Genomic DNA, 22,506 nt, shown 5'->3' with positions numbered 1-22,506 from the left:
CAGCTTGTTGGGGGCACATGGAGCTTCTGTGGGTGGCCTCAAACAGCTGGAAGTGAACTCCAGTGGACAGCTGGTGAGTAAACAGGGACCCCAGGTGCACCATCAAAAGAGTTGTCCTGACAACTTCAACGGGCTGGGAGAAGGGAACCTGGGCCCCAGGTGAGCAACACAGCCTGACAGCGTGATCACTGCCTGTAGGTCCCCAGTAGAGGGTCCTGGGAGTTTGTACCCAGACTGCTGACCCACACAGATGCTACGGGAAAATGAATTGTGTTGTTTTTAGGGGCTAAGCTTGCAGTAATTTGTTATGGGGCAAGAGTAAACAAATTCAATAAGTACGTGGAGAAAATGGACCTCATCAGAAAATGAAACCAAACAACAAAACTGCTTCTATTTTCCAAATACTGTGGCAAGTCCCTACAGATTATTAAAGTTATTCAGATAAGGGAGCCAATGTTGAAGTTCACGTCTCCAAACTTTGAGCTATTCCTCATTATTTTGTCCAACCAGTACACTAAATCCTCCTCAGCTTATTATTAAATACTCTTTAAATGTCCATATGCACCTGCTGCTCTACAGAGCACTGGTACAAATATTCAACACCTAAGGAGAAAATTGTAGCACATGAAAGAGAAAACACTGAGTTTCTGTATGAGCAGGGTTAATTTTCTCAGGAATCTTCTACTTCCTTGCTTTAGTGGTTAAAGTGAATGAGTAAGGAAAGCTCTAAAGGCAATAGATAGAAAGAGCAGTCACTAAACCTGATTTTGCCTGAAGTTTCAAGAGAAGTATTTTAGTAGATATCTCAAGGCCTCACTCCTGGGATCAGAATTTCATAAGGGAGCCTGGGAACTTGAATTTATAAAAGCTCCCTAGATATTTCTGATGCACAGCCACTGGTTCAGAAGATAAGCAAGATCAACAGGAACAACTAAAGTTGTACTTCCATGCACTTTAGTGATGGAATCAACTACTTAATTTTTCCAATTATTTCAGCAAATATTTATTAGTACACTGGTGAACCTGAGAAGAAAAACTCTCCCAGCCTTCAAGATTCTCACAGTCTAGGACAATTACCGTAATACCACGTGCTAAGTGTTATACCATCATTTGAAAAAGTATTCTGGAAATGTTGAAAAAGGTACAATTAGGATTGCCTGAAATAGGAATGGAGGTTGGGTGAGAAGGGAAAATTGACAGAGAAATGATTTTTAAGTAGGACATCGAAGTTTGCGTCAAATCAATGAATATGAGCAAGTTCCTTCTATCATCATTCATTTAACACATATTCATGAAGAGCCTAAAAGACAGTAGCGTACTGTGGTTAAGAGTTTCTGTTCAAACAAGAGATGGATTGATGCCAAACTCTGATTTCTAATGTTCCATTTTCTCCTTTTTGTGTTGAACAAGAAAATAGTGATTACCCCCACAGAAGTCAATGATCAAGAGGACTCTGCATGGGTAAACACCTAGCACCCTTGCTGACACATAGGAAAAACTGGATTTATATGGTTAGTCATCGAAGACGTTAGCAATGTTGCGGCTGCGGCCCCCACAACTGCAGCTGTAAGAGCAAAGTGAGAGACGGGACTCTGCTCTTGGGAAATTCTGCTTGTGACACGTAGGTAATTTCAGTGGTGCAAGACCACTACATTAGAAGAGTATCAATGCACTGTAAAAAACAGAAAGAAGAGAGTGTTTAATTTTGTTTGGAGAAATGAATCAAAGCTTTTCAATCAAGTGGGTATTTTAGTAAGTTTTGAGTATTGACTGGGAGTTTACTAGGCAGAGAAACAGAGCTATGAAAACCAGGTATTTCAGGTAAAGGTAAAGATTTGATGAAAGCATTCACACCTAGGACAAGCTTTCAGTTGACATAACCTGCTCCTTTGATTTCTCAGTGCATTGTTTTAGTACAGTCCGAGATGCATTGTCCACAGATAATTTTTTAGCATATCAATGGATACGCACATGAAATTTTTTTTGTTATTTCTGAAAACAATTATTTCTTTAACATATGTATCAACATTTTTTTCTGTACACTCAAAATCACTTGTTTAACAACATAGAGTAAACAACCATGCACTTAGCCCTGATTACTGATAGCAGAAGATGCATGATCAAAAAAACATGTACCAAAGTCTGAATCATTTTCTCAACATGTAAGAAACCTCATGAGTTGTGTAAAGTATATGTGGACTAAATGGAAAGAAATATTTCATTCTAGGGGGAACTAATTCCCAAATTCAAAGAATGGATTCATTTTACCATGGAATCAGTGTGTGCAGGAGTCAGAGTGGAATGAATGAATCTCACTCCGTCTTTTTCCAGATGCTACAGATTTGTTTGTTAGTTTTCATTCCTTTTTTGATCTCTGGATCCAGTGAGGATTCCATAAAGAAACATTTTCCCTTAGATTTTTATTCTGTAAGATTCAGGGGTCCACTTCCCGACCCTTGGCTTATATATCACAATATATTATCTCTAAGGAGATTAACTGTGAATCAGAGTGAGAAAAACTAATTGCGTTTTAAAGATTTTTTTTCATAAAAAAGTCATCGTAGTAAAATTCTTGGAGCTTCTGAAGCCAGTAGGAGTAGGAGGTCTTCTACCATAAGTAGGGGATGTTTCAACCAGTCACCCCATTCATCAACCACCCATCATCTGCCTTTCTGTGGTGAAGATCAGAAATTTATGCCAATACAAATGACAAGTTTTGCAGCAACAATTGCATAAAGGTTATAAAAATTAAATAGTTGAGGGCACATTAAAATGCTTAACTACCAGATCTACATATGTTTGGCAGCCAGAGACTTTGTGGGAACAATGACTCATGTTCTGATTTCTTTAATCAGGAATACTGGGGTGAAAAAAAGAAACCCTAAACTATTGAAGAAAAAATTTTATGTTGGTGTGGTTGGTGGCTTAACTAGACAACTCATTTTGAAGTAAAATGTTACCTTGCAAATAAATCGTTTGCACACGTTCTGCTATGCAGAGCATGTTTCCTTCAGAGAATAACTTGGCATTTTGAACAGCGGATTTCTTTCTTACAAATTTGATTTGCTTAGTAACCAAATGACCAGTGGCTGGTCCACAAACTCGATCATGCAGTGTGTTCAACTGAGTGTTAATACACGTGACAAATGTAGAAATTGTGATAAAATGTCCATTTTTAAAAGCTTTTACAGTGAAATTAGCTCTGGAACAAACTTGAAATATTTTTAGCTATTGTAGGAAGTGGCATACTGTAGATGTTATGTGAGAGTGGTATTTCTGGTTTCTGTCAAATCAACTTTTTCCGAGATTTCTACTGGATGTTTCCAGTACTTTATTTTCTTGGGCAGGATGGCTACTGGAGAATCGTTTCAGACCTCTTTCAGAAAAATGTATGGAACACAAAGTCACAACACACTCCTCCCCCAACGCAAATATGAATGCATTTACAATAACCTATACAGAAAGTTACACTTTTAAAATAAAATATATAAATAACTCAGTTATTATGTTTTACCATTGAGCTCTTTTATACTTCAAGAAAGTTTTTTGCTGTTGTCATATTAGAAAAAAATTTCAATATCACCTTTAAATAGAAATACATAAAATCCTGCTTCAAAAATAAATGAACAACCTTTTTTAAATGTGTGCAGTATTTTTATTTTCTCTGAATGATTCATAAATGTTGAACTATTTCTATTACCTTATAATGGCAGTGATTGATGACTTATAAGTAAGTTGGTTTGATTGTAAGGAGTTGACACAAACTTTGGCATAGTTGTGAAATTTTGTCTAGATTGAACTTATTCCATAGTGATAGCATGGTAGCTGCATTCTTATTGAAGTAAGCAAACATATTTAAAAGCTATTGTCTTATTTTGACCATATGCAAGCCACATATTGAATAAACTCTGAGATCTTGAGATAGGAGTAATTCTTGAGTCAACCTGTAAATCTAAGTTTTACCATTCTGAAAAACTAAAGGGCTTAATTACTGCTATTCAAAAATGACTGCCATTCTCCTTCCCTAATTTATGACTGCACTCTATTTCACATTTCTTATTTAAAAATAAGTATTTAAAATCACAATAAGAAAATGACTTCCCTTTCTTCTTTTGAGTTAAAGTGCACTGCGTAAAATTAGCTGGGTTTGGAGTAATACGTTTCTGATCCGTGACCTCTCTACTTCAGTTCTACACATGATATTTCAAGTAATTATCTTACTGAAATTGAGAAAGGATGTTGACTCATTAAAAAGAACATGCTTTTCCAAAGGAGAAAGAGGCAGAGGCCGAATCATAGAGACACTTGATATTCTGCTCAGGCTATACGGTATGAAGTGCCGGTTCATGCATTACAGTTTAGGCCACTGTCCAGCCCATTTTCCTTTCTCTGAGAACTGACACCTCAACTCCAAGTTAAGATGCTGCATTATGTTTCTACTAGATGAGCCTGACCACAATAGATTATTTAATCCTAATGCTTGCCTGACTAATACCGCAAAAGTCCTTTTGCTAAAGAGTTTTTGAAGCCAGTTTAATGATAGAGCCGTAGAATAGAAGTCTGTGGATTTCTGCAGCTAAATTCCTTGCAGAGACCCCAGGCCCTGTCTTTTCTAAGGATTAGATGAACATGTCTTTTTCTTTGATTCTTTGAGATACCTGAATGTGTTTCCAAAGTGTCCTCATTTTCCATAAAATAGTGATTTTTCTCTTTCTTTAAAACTATAGATTCTTCAGAGGAGAGTGTTCAATTATCAAAGTTATGACAGTTCTTTTAAGATAACCACTATAGGCAGTAAAATATTATTCCACCCACTAGTTGAAGGAAGGTACAATGTGAGAAAAGGCTATAGTAGTATTTGAAATCAACATTATTTCTCATGCTTCCCAGAATCATATTATCTTACTTTACATTTTTCAAATTTGGAACATTATAATAAATGTTTATGATCAATAAAAGATGCCAAATAATGGTGAAAATGCCAAAAGCAGTTGTAAACCAAGGTTACATGGTGCTAAGTTTCTTTTCAGAATTACGAATTCTTCATAGAAATCAACAAAACCAGTCCAATAAGAAAATCAGGCTGCATATGATGCCTACACATTTCATGTACTGTTTCTAGCCTACATTTTGTAATAAACATTTTTTGACTTTCAATTTTGCAAGTCTACAAATTTCAATTGTGTGCCTGAAAAATAGCTTTATACAGCTGTATTCTTCCCTTTCTTACATTGCCCTCTTGTTTCTTACATTTTGCACTGTACCAACCTCTGCTTGGTATTTATTTTCTCCAGACTTTTTCTATCAGATATCCTGGATTTTTTTTCAGATATAAAAGATTTATTTTCTCTGAGCAGTAGCCATGTCCTGACATACGAAACTTGCCACAATGTAAATTCAAAACAATGTAGAAAAGGGCAAATATTGGCCAGGCTTCGTGGCCCATGCCTGTAATCCCAGGACTTTGGGAGTCCGAGGCGGGTGGATCACTCGAGGTCAGAAATTCAAGACCAGCCTGGTGGCTAACATGGTGAAACCCCGTTTCTACTAAAAATACAAAAAAAAAAAAAATAGCTGGGCATGGTGGTGGGCACTTGTAATCCCAGCTAGATGGGAGGCTGAGGCATAAGAATTGCCTGAACCAAGGAAGCAGAGGTTGCAGTGATCCCAGATCCCAGATCACACCACTGCACTCCTGCCTGGATGACAGAGTGAAACTCTGTCTCCAAAAAAAAAAAAAAAAAAAGAAAGAAAGAAAGAGAAAAGAAAAGAAAAAGTGAAATCTTGCAGATGTATTATCTTTTTAAAAATTACATAATTCCAGTTTGGTTTAGAAATGCCATATTTCCTTTCTCTTCTGTTTTTCTCCCATAAGACTTGTGCCCTATAAAAGAGATACCTAATCATCTTTTTCTGTGGCTCCTTGTGCACATGGATAGACCCAAGCTGAGTAGCCCACCATTGACGCGACTGCTCCAGACATCACTGAAGGAAGACAGCTGCATTTCATGGCAATCTCCTTCTGAAATGTTACAGTGAAATTTTCCCAGGAGACATATAGGTTTTGCTTGTGTAAACTTCTGAACTTTCAACATTAAGCATCCTTACTTGTAGAAACCTCAAATGTGATTAGTAAAAAGTTGCATTAACATAGAAGCAGAGAGCAAAGGTGTGTGTGTGTGTGTGTGTGTGTGTATGTGTGTGTGTACGTGTTGGGAAAATTACTGAAAATGTTTCAAAATAAATAGAAAAAATCTAAATTATTAATTATTTTATAAAATGCTAGGCACTAAGGAATCCAGATTTCATGTAAAAATGTTTAAAAATTTTAAAAATAGGAACTTTACTTGTAAGACATAATTGTCATATGTAGACTTCAGCAATGTGATACTTTTTAGTGTAATATAGAACAGACTGAAATATCTGTCTTGCAGACTTGTTTTCCATGCGTTACGCTTACTGTGCAAATGCTGGCTTGTTGGGGCGTCACCTTTCCATCACCTCACCATAAATCTTCAACATCATTTCTTTATGAATTTGGTCCTACTAGCAGCTATCGAGTGAAAGTTTTATCTACTTATTTGTTGCTTACAAGGGATTCACAAAAACCCTATCAAATTACTGCAAAGTTGAGGATACCCTTTAAATTGACTCTAAATCCAAGAAAGATTAAAGAAGCTTTCTGTGTGTAGAGTGGGGGAGTAATCTAGTTAGCGCTTTTGAAGTAAGTCTTGCTTCCTGTAGTGAGAAAGGACATAGAAGTCAAAATGTCAAACGTCTTACGCTTGTGTTTATTTGTATTTTTACTCAACAAAAAGGTATTGGAAGACAGGATTAGGATAAGTGTCTGGAGTTCTTAAGAACATGATGGTATCAACTACCAACTTAAAAGCAAGGTGCACAGAAGCAATCTGATGCCCTTTCATTTGCCCTGACTAATGGGTGCCACTATGTCTCTGGTGCTTTCATAAAATTTGATCAAGTACCATATGCCTAAAGTGAAATGGGGACTACTTCCTCAGGCAGAAGCTCTGTGTATGAATTGGCTCATAATGGCTTTGCCAACATTTCTCTCAGTTTTCAATGTGCAAACACGCTGAAATGAATCAAGGATGCGTGATCTGTGTAATGTCAATTCTGGATACTGTGGCAGCAGCGTAGGAACGAAGACAGCATTGTATTGTGCTTAGAATTACATTACAGCTCAAGAAACTTACTTAAATAACCAGGGACATGTACTCCTCATATCTAAAGCTTCTCATCACCATTTAGGAGAAAGGAGTCGGATGTTTGTTTCTCTTTATACTTCTGAGAGAATTAATATGGTAGATCTTTGAAAAGGAGAAAAAAAGGCAAAAAACTAAAATATTAAATATTAACCAAATAATATGACTGTAGAAGTGCTATTACTTCTTGTAGCTGATTGGTAATAATGCAAAAATATATCCCAAAATACCTGTAGACTCAATATATATAATGGGAAAAATTACTTTCTGGAAAGGTTAAGGTTATTTTCAATAAGCAAATTTATTCACTTGGCCAAATATGAAATTTATTGTGCCCTTATCGTAATATCAACACTTTGCAATTCTAGATGATGATTTCATAAGTATAGATTAGTCTTTATAGAGTATAGCAGGCCGGGCACAGACCGGGCGATGTGGCTCAAGCCTGTAATCCCAGCACTTTGGGAGGCCAAGACGGGCAGATCACCTGAGGTCGAGAGTTTGAGACCAGCCTAACCAACATGGAAAAACCCCAACTCTACTAAAAATACAAAATTAGCTGGGCTTGGTGGCGCATGCCTGTAATCCCAGCTACTTGGGAGGCTGAGGCAGGAGAATCGCTTGAACCTGGGAGGCAGAGGTTGTGGTGAGCCGAGATTGCACCATCGCACTCCAGCCTGGGCAACAAGAGAAAAACTCCATCTCAAAAAAAACCCAAAAAAACAAAAAAATACAACATTGATTATCGCTAAATTTGGGACACAACTGGAATTAGAAGAATTAGAAGGATAAAAGTTATAACTCACCAGTGGAGCTGACCTCCAACAATAACAAACAATTTAAAACTCAGAGTCCAAGGGAGTTTTGTTAACCCTGGCTTATTTTTTTGGTAGGAAAGTAGAGATGGCAACATAGCATCTTAAACATCATGGAGAAGTTAGTTGCTTGATGGGAAAACCAAGAGCAGGCAGACACTGCATGTTAAATCCCAGGGAAAGATCGGTACTCCCTTGGTACAAGGTCATCAATAACTTCCCTGGGACACAGCTGACACCATCATGCTCTGAAGTGTTGAATTTTTCAAATGTCAACTTTCAGAGAAAAAAATGAAAGTTTCTGTCTCCTTGTAGGCACTGAAGCATATGTCCAAAAGTGATTCCGGGAGACAGGTGAAACTTATCTACCTGCAAAGATGAAATTGGTGATGGGTGTAAATAAAAGGACGCTCATTAAAAATGTCGAGAAAAAGTCACTATGAGGTAAAATGTAGACATAATTATTAATAACCTCATCTACATTGACCTTCATAAAATGTCTAACTTTCAACCAAAAACTACCAGACACACAATGAAGAAAAATTTTTTTAAAAAAGAAAAAAACTCATGAGGTAAAATGATCAGTAAAACTAGGCCTAGTTGGGTAGTTCTACTGGTCATTTTGATAGTATCTGAAGAATACTATCAAATGTATACTATCAAAATGTGTATATAAAATTTATACTATCAAAATATATACCATTAAAATGTATCCCAAAAGGTCCAAACATCCTTCAGATGTTTGAATTATCCTTCAGGAATTTAAAATAACAATAATTAACATTTCGAAGGTTGTAGTGAAAATTCTAGACAACATGCATCAAAAAAAATACAAGTTTAACAGAGAGGGAGAAAGTAAAGGAATCAACTGGAAATGCTATAAATGGAAAGTATGCTAACAGAGATAAAGGATGTCTTTGAAAGATTCATTAGTAGACTTGACCCAACTGAGGAATGATCCAGTGAACCTGAAGATAGGTAAATGCAAATTTTCTAAATAAAAATACACAAAGAAAGAATAAAATAAGAATAAAACATGTTATTAAAATATCACTCATAATGAACAATTAAGAAATACAAATAATTAAATTTTAAATAAATGAGTATTTTATGTTTGTAGAGTTTATACTTTGGAAGTTGTAAAAGCCTCAAACTATACAAAAAGATTTGGGAACACACACACACACACACACACACACACCCCTCTCCACAGGGGAGTAGTCCAGTTTCAACTTAGATACATACTGGTGCACTTATGTACCAATATTTTATTTTATTTACTTATTTTATTTATTATTTTCTCCAGCTTTCATTTTGGGTTCTGGGGTACATGTGAATGTCTGTTTTATAGGTAAGTTACATTTCACAGGGGTTTGGTGTACAAATAATTTTGCCACTCAGGTAATAAGCTTAGTACCCAATAGGTAGTTTTTTGATCTTCATCCTCCTCCCACCCTCCACCCTCAAATAGGCCCCAGTGTCTGTTGTTCTTTGTGCTCATGTGTACTCAATGTTTAGCTCTCACTTATAAATGAGTACATGCAGTATTTGGTTTTCTTTTCCTGCATTAGTTTACTTAGGATAATGGCCTCCAGCTCCATCCATCTTGCTGCAAGGGACATAATCTCATTCTTTCTTATGGTTGCGTAGTATTCTGTGGTGTATGCATACACCACATTTTCCTTATCCAGTCACCATTGATGGACATTTAGGTTGATTCCATGTCTTTGCTATTGTGAAGAGTGCTACAATGAACATATGCATGCATGTGTCTTTATGACACAGCAATTTGTATTCCTTTGGGTATATGACCAATCATGGAATTGCTTAGTTGAATAGAAATTCTGCCTTGAGTTCTTTGAGAAATCACCAAATTGCTGTCCACAATGGCTGAACTAATTTATATTTCCACCAGTAGTGTATAAATCTTCCCTTTCCTCTGCGACTTTGCCAGCATCTGTTTTTTTTTAATTTCATAATAGCCATTTTGCCTGGTATGAGATGGTATCTCATTGTGATTTTGATTTCCATTTCTCTAATAATAAGCGAAGTGAAGCATTTTTTTCATATGCTTGTTGGTCACATGTATGTCTTGTTTTGAAAAATGTCTGTTCATGTCCTTTGCTCACTTTTAATGGGGTTGTTTTATTCTGGTTAATTTGTTCAAGTTCCTTATAGCTTCTGGATATTAGATCTGTGTTGGATGCATAATTGGCAGATATTTTCTCCCATTCTGTAGCTGTCTATTCACGCTGTTTATAGTTTATTTTGCTGTACAAAAGCTCTTTAGTTTAATTAGTTCCCACTTGTTAATTTTTGGTTTTGTTGCTATGGCTTTTGGCATCTTCATCATAAAATCTTTGCTAGGTCCTATGTCCAGAGTATTTCCTAGGTTATCTTTCAGCCTTTTTATAGTTTTACATTTATAGTTTTACAGTTTTACATATAAGTGTTTAATCCATCTTGAGTTGATTTCTGTATATGGTGTAAGGGAGGAGTCCAGGTTCAATCTTCTGCATATAGCCAGCCAGTTATCCTAGCACCATTTACTGAATAGTTAATTCTCTCCCTATTGCTTGATTTTGTCAAATTTAGGATCAGATTGTTTAATTTCCATGGAATGGTATGGTTTTGAGAGATCTTCTTGGTATTCATTTTTATTTTTATTGTGCTGTGGTCCAAGAATGTAGTTGGTATATACATTTTTTTAATTTGGTAAGTATTGCTTTATGGCTGAGCATGTGGTTGATTTTCAATTATGTGCCATGTGCAGATGAAAAGGACACATATTCTATCCTTGTTGGGTGGAGTCTTTTGTAGATATCTCTTAGGTCTATTTGGTTAAATGTTAAGGTTAGCTCCTGAATATCTGTTAGTTTTCTGCCTTCATGATCTAATACCGTCAGTCGCGTGTTGTCTTCCATTCTTATATGTGGTTATTAAAGTCTCTTTTTAGGTCCCTAAGAACTTGTATTATGAACCTGGGTGTTCCAGTGTTGGGTGCCTATTTATTTAAAATGGTTAAGTCTTGTGGAATTGAACCCTTTATTACTATGTAATGCTATTTGTGATTTTTTATTATTGTTGGTTTAAAGTCTATTTTGTCTGCAGTAATAATAGGGACTCTTTTTTTTTCTGTTTGCTTGATATATTTTCATCAGAGCCTTTACTTTGAGCCTATGGGTGTCATTGCAGGTGAGCTGGGTCACTTAAAGACAGCATATGTTTGGTTCTTGCTTCTTTATCCAACTTGCTGCTTTGTGCATTTTAAATGGGGAATTTAACCCATTTACATTTAAAGTTAACATTGATACGTGTGTATTTGATCCTGACATCATAGTGTTAGCTGGGTGTTACATAGTCTTGATTCTGTAGTTGCCTTACAGTGTCAATAGTCTATGTACTTAAGTACATTTTTGTGGTGGCCAGTAATGGTCATAATGGTCTCTTGTTTCCATGTTTAGCACTCCTTTAAGGACCTCCTGTAAGGCAAGTCTAGTAGTAATGAATTTGCTTAGCTTTTGCTTGTCTGAAAAGGATTTTATTTCTCCTTCACTTAAGAAGAATAGTTTGGCTGGATATGAAATTCTTGGTTGGAATTTTTTTTTTATTTAAGAATGCTGAATATAAGCTCCCAATCTCTTCTAGCTTGTAGGGTTTCTGCTGAAAGATCTGATTTTTTTTTTTCATATTGACCTTGGAGAATCTTATGACCATGTGTTTTGGAGATGATCATCTTTAAGGGGTTATCTGAATTTCCTGAATTTGAATGTCAATCTGTCTAGTGAGGTTGGGAACATCTTCATGGGCTATATCCTTAAGTATGCTTTCCAAGTTATTTACTCTTTCTCTCTCTTTCTTTCAGGGACACCAGTGAGTCATAGGTTTGTTTTCGTTACCTAATCCCATATTTCTTGGCAGTTTTGTTTATTCTTTTTCATTTTTTCTTTATTTTTGTCTGAGTTGATTTGAAGTAGTAGTCTTTGAATTCAGATTCTTTCATCAGCTTGCACTATTCTACTATCAGTAATTCCAATTATCTCATGAACTTCTTGTAGTAAGTTTTTCTTTTTTTTTGGACCAAAATCGTTCTTAAAATGGCTATGTTATCATTCAGCTCTTGTATCATTTTATTGGATTTCTTAGATCCTTGGACTGGGTTTCAACTTCCTCTTGAATCTTGATGATCTTCATTGCCATACAAATTCTAAATTCTGTGTCTATCTGTCAGCCATTTCAGTGTGGCTAAGGACCATTGTTGGGGAGCCACTGCAGTCCTTTGGAGGTAACAGTACACTCTGGCTTTTTGAGTTGCTAGCGTGCTTGTACTGGTTCTTTCTCATTTGTGTGGCTGATGTTCCTTTAATCTTTGAAGCTGCTGTCCTTTGGGTGGGGCTTTTTGCTTGTATAATCTTTGATGACCTTGAAGATTTCACTGTGGTATAAGTTGAGTTCAGTCAGCTGGCTTTATTTCTGGATGATTTCAGGGGGCCAAGGCTCAGCTCAGCACTCCTGGACTGAATGTTCTAACACTGAGGGGCTGAAACCTGGCACATGGCTTTTTTTTTCTGGTTTCTTGAGGTAAAGCATCTGCTGCACTTGGGGGGCTGAGTTGTTCCCGGGCCACTGACAACAAAATTTTGATGGGGGTTGCTGGCTAAAGTGCTGCACTGGGGTTGCAGCACCTGGGTCTGTGTGTACTGGAGGTGGTGGAATGGTGGTTCTAGGGTGTCCATGCACATGCTTGCATCAGTGGTGGTGAGGCAGTGGGATATGCACATGGGTGCTCACACCAGTGGTGGTGGCAATGTAGTGAGGTCTATGTGCATGCACTAGCAAGCAGCTTAGGGAGGCTGCAGGTACGTGCATGTGGATGGAGTCCCATCTGCAGAGGCTTTCGGATAGTCAGATGGGGTCTGCCAGTGAAGGAACTATACCTGCTGGGAAGTGCCCTGGCTGGGCATCTGAGTCTCTGCTTCAAGTGGGTGCAGAGAGGCATGTACTCAGGGAGAGGCCAGCAGACAAGGAGGTGCTCAGATCAGACTGTCCCTATCTTCGGGGCAAGATCACCCTCTTCAGTCCAAGTCTGACAGTCAAGAGAGGCCAAAGCCACCTAGAAGTGTGTGAAAAGCTTAGGGGGTGTACGTCCCTAGCCATGCTCCACTACGGTTGTTCCCATGCCGAACCCTCTGGGCTTTGCACAGGCTGGAATCCTGTCCCTGTCAACTCTCTAAGCAGCTCTCTCTGCCAGTTCAAATGTCTGCAGTGGTCACGGGGTCTCCTGTGGCTCAGTTTCTGGAAGTCCATGGGAAGAGTGAGCCACTCCATGCCTACTTAACTCTCCCCTTCTCTTGGAGCTCCTCAGGGGCCAGGAACCAGTGCCGGTGCTCAGCAACCCCATTCAGGGGTCCCGCATTTCTCCTTTTTCAATCCAGGGTCTGCATTCTCCCTCTGTCCATTCTCAATGCCTTCTTTCTGATGATCTGCTCAGAGTGTGATGGTCTTCCTGACGGCGTGGTCTCTCGGTGGGAGAAGCTCTTCCTGGCTGCATCGAGTTGGCCACTTGGCTCCTCCAGTTTCCTGTTTGCTAATATTTTAGTTGATATTTTTGCATCTTTGCTTTACTTTTTATGTGTATGTGATCCTGTTCAATTTTCCTTTTTTTTTTTTTTTTTTTTGCAGGTACTATCCTGCCACAGTTTTTCTTCTTTTAAAAATTATCCTGATCTGTTTTCTCATTTCTATTAAGTCAGTGTTATATGTTCTTAAATGTTTTGGTAAAAGTTACTTTTGAAGAAAAAGTATTTTAATCTGATGTGTCCTTTTTTGGGGGGATATTTAAATTATTTAAAGATATTCTGCTTTTCAAATCCTTCTAAAATCCTTTTGGTAATTTAATTTTTTCTCTATGAAAATGTCCACTTTATCAAATTTATAAAATTTATCAGCTGAAGTTTTTTCATAGAATTATCAATATTATTATTAATCATGTTATTACTATTATCTTCCCCCATTCTAGAGGGTAATTAGTGTGTTATATGAGTTATATGTCTGTTCTTGCTTTTTTAGGATACATGCTTAAATCACGACCTAAGCCTCTATACAGGTGCCGTTCAAAGTAGATCTTTTGGCCCCTGGTGAATTCTTTCTTGCTAGGATATTAGAAGTATCACAGATCTGGGTACATGGTTGGATGGATGGCTTTGCCAAGCCCAGTTGTGTGAAATCTGTCCATCCGTGATCTGTAGGTTCAGGTAGGGTTAATTTCCTGCAGTGTTCTTTCCTAGGAGGGCCAATCCTTCACACGGGACCTGATATCCAGAAGTGACCTTGGACTCCACCACAACCTCACACCAAGCCCTCTGTGCTTCAAAATATGTCAGTGTTACCTGTCCCTGCTCTCTGTTTCAGAACCTGGAACATGTCTGTCAAAACTGTGGCTTCTGTGTGTGTGGTCTATGAAAGGTTTGCATTGATTCGAAGATGAAAAAGTAATTTTAGGTGTATTAGCTTATAGTGTACTGGGATGCAAATTCCAAGAGGGAAATATTTATTAGTGTTTTATTCCATAATCTACTCTCAATACCTAGATATTGTCTAGAATATAGTAGGCACATATTCAAATTAGTTAAATGAATGTCTAATTATTTCTATGTCTACCCTATGTATAGGCTAGAATAGTGGTAGCATGTAAGACATGACTCACAGAAGTATTAATAAACCTATAGAGGAACATTTATTAGATAAAAATTGTCCTAGAGTTAAAACATTAAGATATTTTAGTAATAATCATTCTTTTTATTATATCAGACTTTATTGTGAAGCTAACGTGACCTTTACATCCCCCTATTTCATATGTGTATAAATCCAGATACCATATTGAGTGCATTTATTGAATGTATTCACATAATTTTATTATTTAATCCTCATACGTGTGTATGTCTATTGTGTGTATAAACACTGAGATGAATTATACACAATTTTATTTTACAAATGAATTAATTTGCTAACACCAGTTAATGCCACAGCTCAATTTAAAAACCCTGCAGTGCACAGCACCCAGCCGTCTCTAAACTTCTTCGCGGTTTCTACTCTACTGACTTGTTTTAAGGGTTATCTTTCCTCAGATTTAACTCCCTTCCGCACTTGATGAATGTGATTAATCATTGATAATTGCCCTGAGTCTTGTTGATTTGGGTTAATGTAACATTAGCTGGTTTTGAATGACTAAGCCAGAAGGAGGCCTTGCATGCATCAGCCTGCACCACGCCTGGGACACGGGACACAGCTGACGCCAACACAGTGTCTTCTGGGAAGATGAAGATCACCTTTAATGCACCGTGTGGGGAGGCATAAAAATAAAACCCGATCGTAACAATTCCATCGGATCTTAATGTTGTTAAATTTACAGAGAGGTTGGATGAAGGTTATAACCCACTACGTGTAAATGCAATAAAGGAAAACTGATAGGAGATTTTTTGGCATCATATAAAAGAAGACAGCGGACTCTGAAGATCAATCTTTTAAAGGGCGGCTGACACTACCTTGAATAAAATGCATTTTTAGAGCCACTTAATCTTCTAAAGCAAGTTTGTGAAGTGAGGGCTTTAACATTTTAGCCTGAATACATCACATTTTCTGAACCACACCATCCATTCTGAGAATTACCAAAGCCTGAGATATAGTAGGGACAGGCCCATGATAAAATCACTTCATAGCAAAACAATAAAGAGAGTGGCACCATAGCAAGTTTACTTCCTCGAATTTTCGTTAGTTGAAAATTCTGGTTAAGGCCATTCAGCTTTACATATTATCTTATGTCATTTAATTTTTAATTTTACCTATTATCTTATGTATTCAATTTAATTTTAATGACCTCATCCTTAGTGGTCATTATTTCTACACAAACAAACAAACATAACCTTAAAAAGGTCACTTTTAAAGTTCAAATAAAAATCATACAGTATACCTACTTTTTTCAAAGTATGCTATATTAGACTTTCTACAGAATAACTTGTGAGTAACCAACGTGAAAAAGAATTGAATAAATCTTAATTTTGAGTTTTAGAATATTATATCATAAATATTATAATTATTATACCTGAGAACTTAGCCATACTTTTAAACCAAACATATATAAGTCCATATACATGTTGTTATTAGCCAAGGTCTCTGTCATTTCGATACATTCATTTTACAAAATTAAACTACTTTCTTTCTGTAATAGCTGGTATTAATTTGTAGTAACAGTCTCTCCATAACTCTATATAGAGACAATTCAAAATACACATACCATTGGCTTTTGATACCATTGGCTTTTGAGCTATGGGATCACTTAGCATTCTACTTTTATTACTAGAAAGCAAAACGTCATTTTACTTAACAAGTAAGATATTAATCTATCTGAATTTTTTTATTAGAATGAAAATCATGCAAATTTAACACAGAAAGAAAGGAAGAGAAACTAGATGGTATCTTAGAAAATATTTGGCCCAGAGAGGAGGAAATACTAGAAATACCACTGGCCATAAAATCGTATGAAATATGAACATCAACAAATTATCACTCCCTGTTTGCTGTAATGTTTTTCAACATTTTCCTGTATATGCAGAGATTTAATACACTATACATAGAGTTCTATATCTCTTCCCCCATCAACATTATACAGTTAGTTCAGCTGTAATGCAACATATGTGAGCCTAAAAATCACCATAATATGCAAATCACACAAATGATACACACACACACACACACTTAAACACACACACACACACATATACACATACATACAGATACACACACATGAACATACACACACATACACACATACACATACACACACACACGGATTAAGGGAAAATTGGGGTTGGAGGACACCATTCAACAACTTTGGCAGTGACATTTAAAAACAATTGTAATCTCATTAAAAGTAAAATGGTGGTGGAATTTTGTACATGTTAAGTGATCAAACATATACATACCACAGTAAATATGGAATTTTATTTTTAAACATATCCAAGGCCGGGCCTGGTGGCTCAGACCTGTAATCTAAACTTATTTGCCAAAGATGCATTTCATAAAGGACTGTTACTAAAACACACAAAGAACTCTCAAAACACAATTATCGTAAGAAAGAAATCAGATTAAAAAATTTACCAAAGCCCTGAATAGACACCTAACGAAAGAAGATATACAGATGGTAAATAAGCTTATGAAAAGCTTATGAAAATTTATCTGATGATATATGATGTAAAATCATTTACATCATGATATATGATTTTACGTCATGTATCATCAGATAAATTCTAATTAATACAACGAGATATCGCTACACATGTTAGAATGGCCAAAATTCAGAACATTGACAATACCAAACCCCAGAGAGGATGTGGAGCAACAGAAACTCTCATTTGTTGCTGGTGGGGAGGCAAAATGGTGCAGCCACTTTGGAAGATGGTTTGGCAGTTTCTTAGAAAACTAAACAAACTTTAACATACGATCCAGCATTCTGTTTCTTGGTGACTACCCAAAGTAGCTGAAAATTTATGTCCACATAAAAACCTGCACACAGATGTTTAGAGCAGCTTTATGCATGATTGCCAAAATGTGGAAGCAATGAAGATGTCCTTTAGGAGGTGAATGGGTAAACTGTGGTTTATCCATTTATTCAGTGCTAAAAAGGAATGAGCTTTCAAGCCCTAAAAAGACATGAGAGAAAACAAGCATTAAAGCAGAGTTGATTATTGTATCATTTTTAGTTGCTGTGCCATAAAAGTTATTTGTAAAAACATTGTGATAATCCAAGAACAATAAATGTACGTGGTCTTCTGTTGAACAGTGTCCCCTTCTCTGAGGCTTTGCTTTCAGCAGTTTTAGTTGCCTGCAGTCAACTTCGGTCAGAAAATATTAAATAGAAAATGTCATAAATACACAATTCTTAAGGTTTATGTTGCGTGGTTTTCTGAGTAGCATGATAAAGTCTCGTGCTGTTCTGCCCCATGCCACCACTGGGTTGTGAGTCACTCCTTTGTTGAGCATCTCCATGTTGTGGACTCTACCTGCCCATTAGTCACTCAGTTGCCATCTAGGTTATCAGACTGAGAGATCCCATGAAGAAGGGTGTGTACGATAGTACAAGATTAATAAGACATTTGGAGAGAGACCACATTCACATTATTTTTAGTACCATATGTATTAGTCCTTCCTCAAACTGCTATAAAGAACTATCTGAGACTGGGTAATTTATGAAGAAAAGAGGTGTAATTGACTCACAGTTCCGCAGGCTGCACAGGAAGCGTGGTTGAGGAGGCCTCAGGAAATTTACAATCATGGTGGGAGGGTGAAGGGGAAACTAGCACCTTCTTCACATGGCGGAGCAGGAGAGAGAGAGAGAGAGCAAAGGCGGAAGTGCCGCATACTTTTAAACCATCAGATCTCAACAGAACTCACTCACTATCATGAGAACAGCCAGGGGGAAATCTGCCCCCATGATCCAATCACGTTTTAACAGTTCCCTCCGCCCACATTGGGAATTACGGTTTGACATTTGGGTAGGGACACAGAGCCAAACCATATTCTCATACATTGTTATAATTGCTCTATTTTATTATTGGTTGGTATTAGTCTCTTACTGTGCCTAATTTGCAAATTAAACTTCATCATAGGCATGTATGTACTGGAACAAACGTGGTCTATTTGGGTTCCGTACTATTGATGGTTTCAGGCATTCACTGGGTGTTTTTAAATGTATTCCCTGTGAATAAGGGAGTGTGACTGTAAGTTATTTATAATTTCATATTATTATAAATTCTTTCAGAATATCTTTATTCTAAAAACATTTACAATAATAAATGTTATACTGACATATAACATTGACATAACAATATTCCTTTAAAATAAATTAGAATAAATTTTATATAATGAGTAGTTAAAAATGAGCACTTTGAAGCCAATTGTAATTCTATCACCTAAAAATTATTTAACCTTGACCAAATTACTAAACAACACCAAACCTGAATTTCTTTGTCTAGAGAATGGAGATGAAAATATTTCCCACATTTTAATACGGTAGAGAATGAAAAGGTATAACATTTGTAAAACTGTCATGCACTCAATAAATGCTAACTGTAGGAGTACAGTCCTAAGATTTTAATAAATCTGGGTGAAGTATTAAATATTTTTAAGGTTTCCAAATTCATTTTAGCAAGTTACTTTCCAAAAGATGTGTATAAGAGAATACTTGTGGTCCAGCTTTGCCAGAATATTATTTTAAAACAATTTGCTATTTTTAAAGACAGATTTCTTTTTTTTATTTGCTTATGAGTGACAAATGTATTTTCAGAGGATATCTTTCCTATGGCCTGGAGTTTTTCCCATTCCACCACATGCCTTTTTTTAAAAAAAAATCATTTCTATACCTTATGTTCCTAGGTTGCTACTTTGGGTTTAAATTTGGAAGTACCTTTAATGAATCCCCTGTCTTCCTTATTTTCTCTTAAATGCCTGATTCTTATCTCCTGCTCAGGATTTTTCTTCCTATGTGTCATTTCTACTTTCTTTCACCTCTTCATTATTATGTCACAGAGCAAAAGCTGGTAAAGTTTCTGCAGGCCTCTTCTTGATGCCTCCGCTAAGGAGAACTCTGTTCTCATCCCCAGTTCCTGCCCACACCACCTCCTATTCTATTCAGCCTCATGTGTTCTTAGACCAGGTCAAAGTCAATGTAAGCTTTATAGATGACAATTAAAGAAGCTGGGGAGTGGGCAGTGAGGTTTTATATCAGAATCACTTCAGGACACTTACTTATTTGAAGCATACCAGGCTAAACTTTAAAGTGAGACAAAATGTGTTGGGTTTTGAGAATGTGCAGTCCTTTTTGCTGAGAATCATGTCCCAGCAATGTGTCTTCATTTTTCAATTATTTCATTTGCTTGAATTTTGACTTGGTTTTCTTAACGTGAAATTCATCCTGCGTACAATTATCTGTCTGATATAGGTTCTGAAGTGGGACCACACATCCCTTTAGTCTAAATTGTCAGAGCTTTTCACAGTGTAGAATTACCCTAGCTGACTTTTATGCAATGCACATTGCCATCAAATTCAACTTGCCATTACTTGCACGTGCCTTATTATTTTTCCCTATTATAATTACTTTCACTCTTTGCATAACCTTTTGTCTCTGGCTTTGCTGCGTCTCTGTACATCCAAGCTTTTGTTGTGCTCAACTTAAATGCTACCTTTCATAATCTAGTTTTCTTTTGGCCAGGTTCTCGAGAGGGCACAGACATAGCCAAAGACATTTATGATATGACTATTTCTGTGTAATTTCTGGAAAGCAGCAGTAAGGAAGGAAAAGAATAAATCAAAACGAAGGCACTGATCTTGGATGTCCACCACCTGTTATCTCTCAGTGACACTGATTGTTCAGTCTTGTCTGATCATCTTCAAAGAAGAAACACAACTACAGTGTCTAGGGATATTCAATGGCCTGGGTTTGGCTGAAGGAGAAAGGAAAACAAATGCATGTGCCCTTTTCTGCTAGCCGTAGTCACAGGTTTAACCCACAGGGCAGGAGCTCACCTACAGCCAGGTTGCACACGGAGCATTAAGGCCTTCATGTCCCAGAGTCAAATAGGAAGCCCGAGGGTGAGAGGTGGGGATATGTGGAAAGGCAGAGCCATATTTCGTTTGAGTACAATTGGATGAACTCTTTAGCGAGCAATGATTAAAACAAGAAATGGGGGAGATAAAGCCAATGGAATCTGAAGGAGACATATGTGGTAGTTGAGGCAGCTCCCCAATCCCAAAACCAGACTGAAATCAATCTCTTTCAATCAGTTAAACATGCAGAGCACCTTATATGTTTATCTTTCCTCGGTTTAGCTCTAATGCCATGACTAAAGTGATGATTATGTTGTCTATGTTCACCAGGGTATGCAGTATGTATTCCTATAACTTTTAGAATATTGTTGACAAAGTTTTTTAATAAATAAATTAATAAAAGGTATACCCAACACATAAGCTACCAAACATTAGAATTGGTTTTCCATAATATTTTACATGTCCTTGCAAGTCCTAATTCATTACCCTTTATATTCTTAGTTAGCTAATAAACAAAACATTATTGAAATGAATTAGTAGAATATAAAATTCCAGTAAACTGAGATCAGTCCTATGTCCTATGAAGGGTCTGGTAAGTTACCCTACTTGCAAGCTAAAATTCCAGGCTGCCTGTTTTATGGATGTCAGTAGAAACATGAGGTTTCTGGGTTAGAAATAAAAACTGTATTACTCACAAACATAGCAGTGGCCTGAATATCAGCATTTTTTTTTTATTTGCAACTCGTTGCTCAATCCCTAGTTCCCTCAAAGCAACAGTGACACCTGCACATACAGTGAGTTATGTTATGGGAGAGGACATGAACTTTAAGAACATGACCCTTCCATAATGTCCAGTTAAAAAACACAACAAAACAAAACCTGCCCTTCTTGCCCTTTGTTCTGGAGGGAGGTGCTATTCCTATCCTCCAAGACTAATCATTAAACAAAACATCCTTGAAAAGACATTACTGTTGCAGCAGTCAAGGCCTCTGCTTGCTAAATGAGCAGCAATGTGAGAGATCCACTGAGAATTATCTTCCAACAATGAACACCACTCATTTCTACACTTGGTCTTGGTTATTGGCAAAATTTTCTAAGACTAAACACACTTTTGACTGCTCTGATTAACATGACCAAAAGAGGGTAGGACAAAATCTGTTCAATTTGTCTCATAGAACATTTACTTATGGCTACCAACAACAGGGCCCCAAGCAGCCAGATGAAGACAACGAATAACGTTGACCTCAACCAGGCACCGCCGTGACCTGAACACAGCCAGATGAGCAAATGCCATAATCCGTCAGGGTCCACCTTAGAAAGCCAGGTGGCTTTGGCTGGGCGCGGTAGCTCATTCCTATAATCCCAGCACTTCGAGAGGCCTAGGCAGGTGGATCACGAGGTCAGAGATCAAGACCATCCTGGCCAACATAGTAAAACCCTGTCTCTACTAAAACACAAAAAATTAGCTGGGGGTGGGGTGTGCACCTGTAGTCCTAACTACTCGGGAGGCTGAGGCCGGGGAATCGCTTGAACGTGGGAGGAGGCGGAGGTTGCAGTGAGCTGAGATCACGTCACTGCACTCCAGCCTGGTGACAGAGCAAGATTGTGTCTCAAAAAAAAAGAAAAAAGAAAGAAAGCCAGGTGGCTTTCTTCTCAAGTTTCTGTATTGACCATTTTTCCCTTGGATCTATGGAATTAATTCAGGCATAGTGAGATATGTTGGTGATGGTACAGATTCTTGCCTGGCCCACAGGAAGGAAGTCACATAATAACCCTGGCTGGTAAGTTGAGGCTGAACTGAATGCTTCCCAGGGCTGAGGCGTCATCATTGAGCACTTGAGCTAATGCCAGGGACAAGTCTGCAG

This window comes from Pan troglodytes, chromosome 7, assembly GCF_028858775.2.
Source record: "Pan troglodytes isolate AG18354 chromosome 7, NHGRI_mPanTro3-v2.0_pri, whole genome shotgun sequence".
NCBI classification, from domain to species: domain Eukaryota; kingdom Metazoa; phylum Chordata; class Mammalia; order Primates; family Hominidae; genus Pan; species Pan troglodytes.
This window is presented reverse-complemented; position numbering follows the sequence as displayed.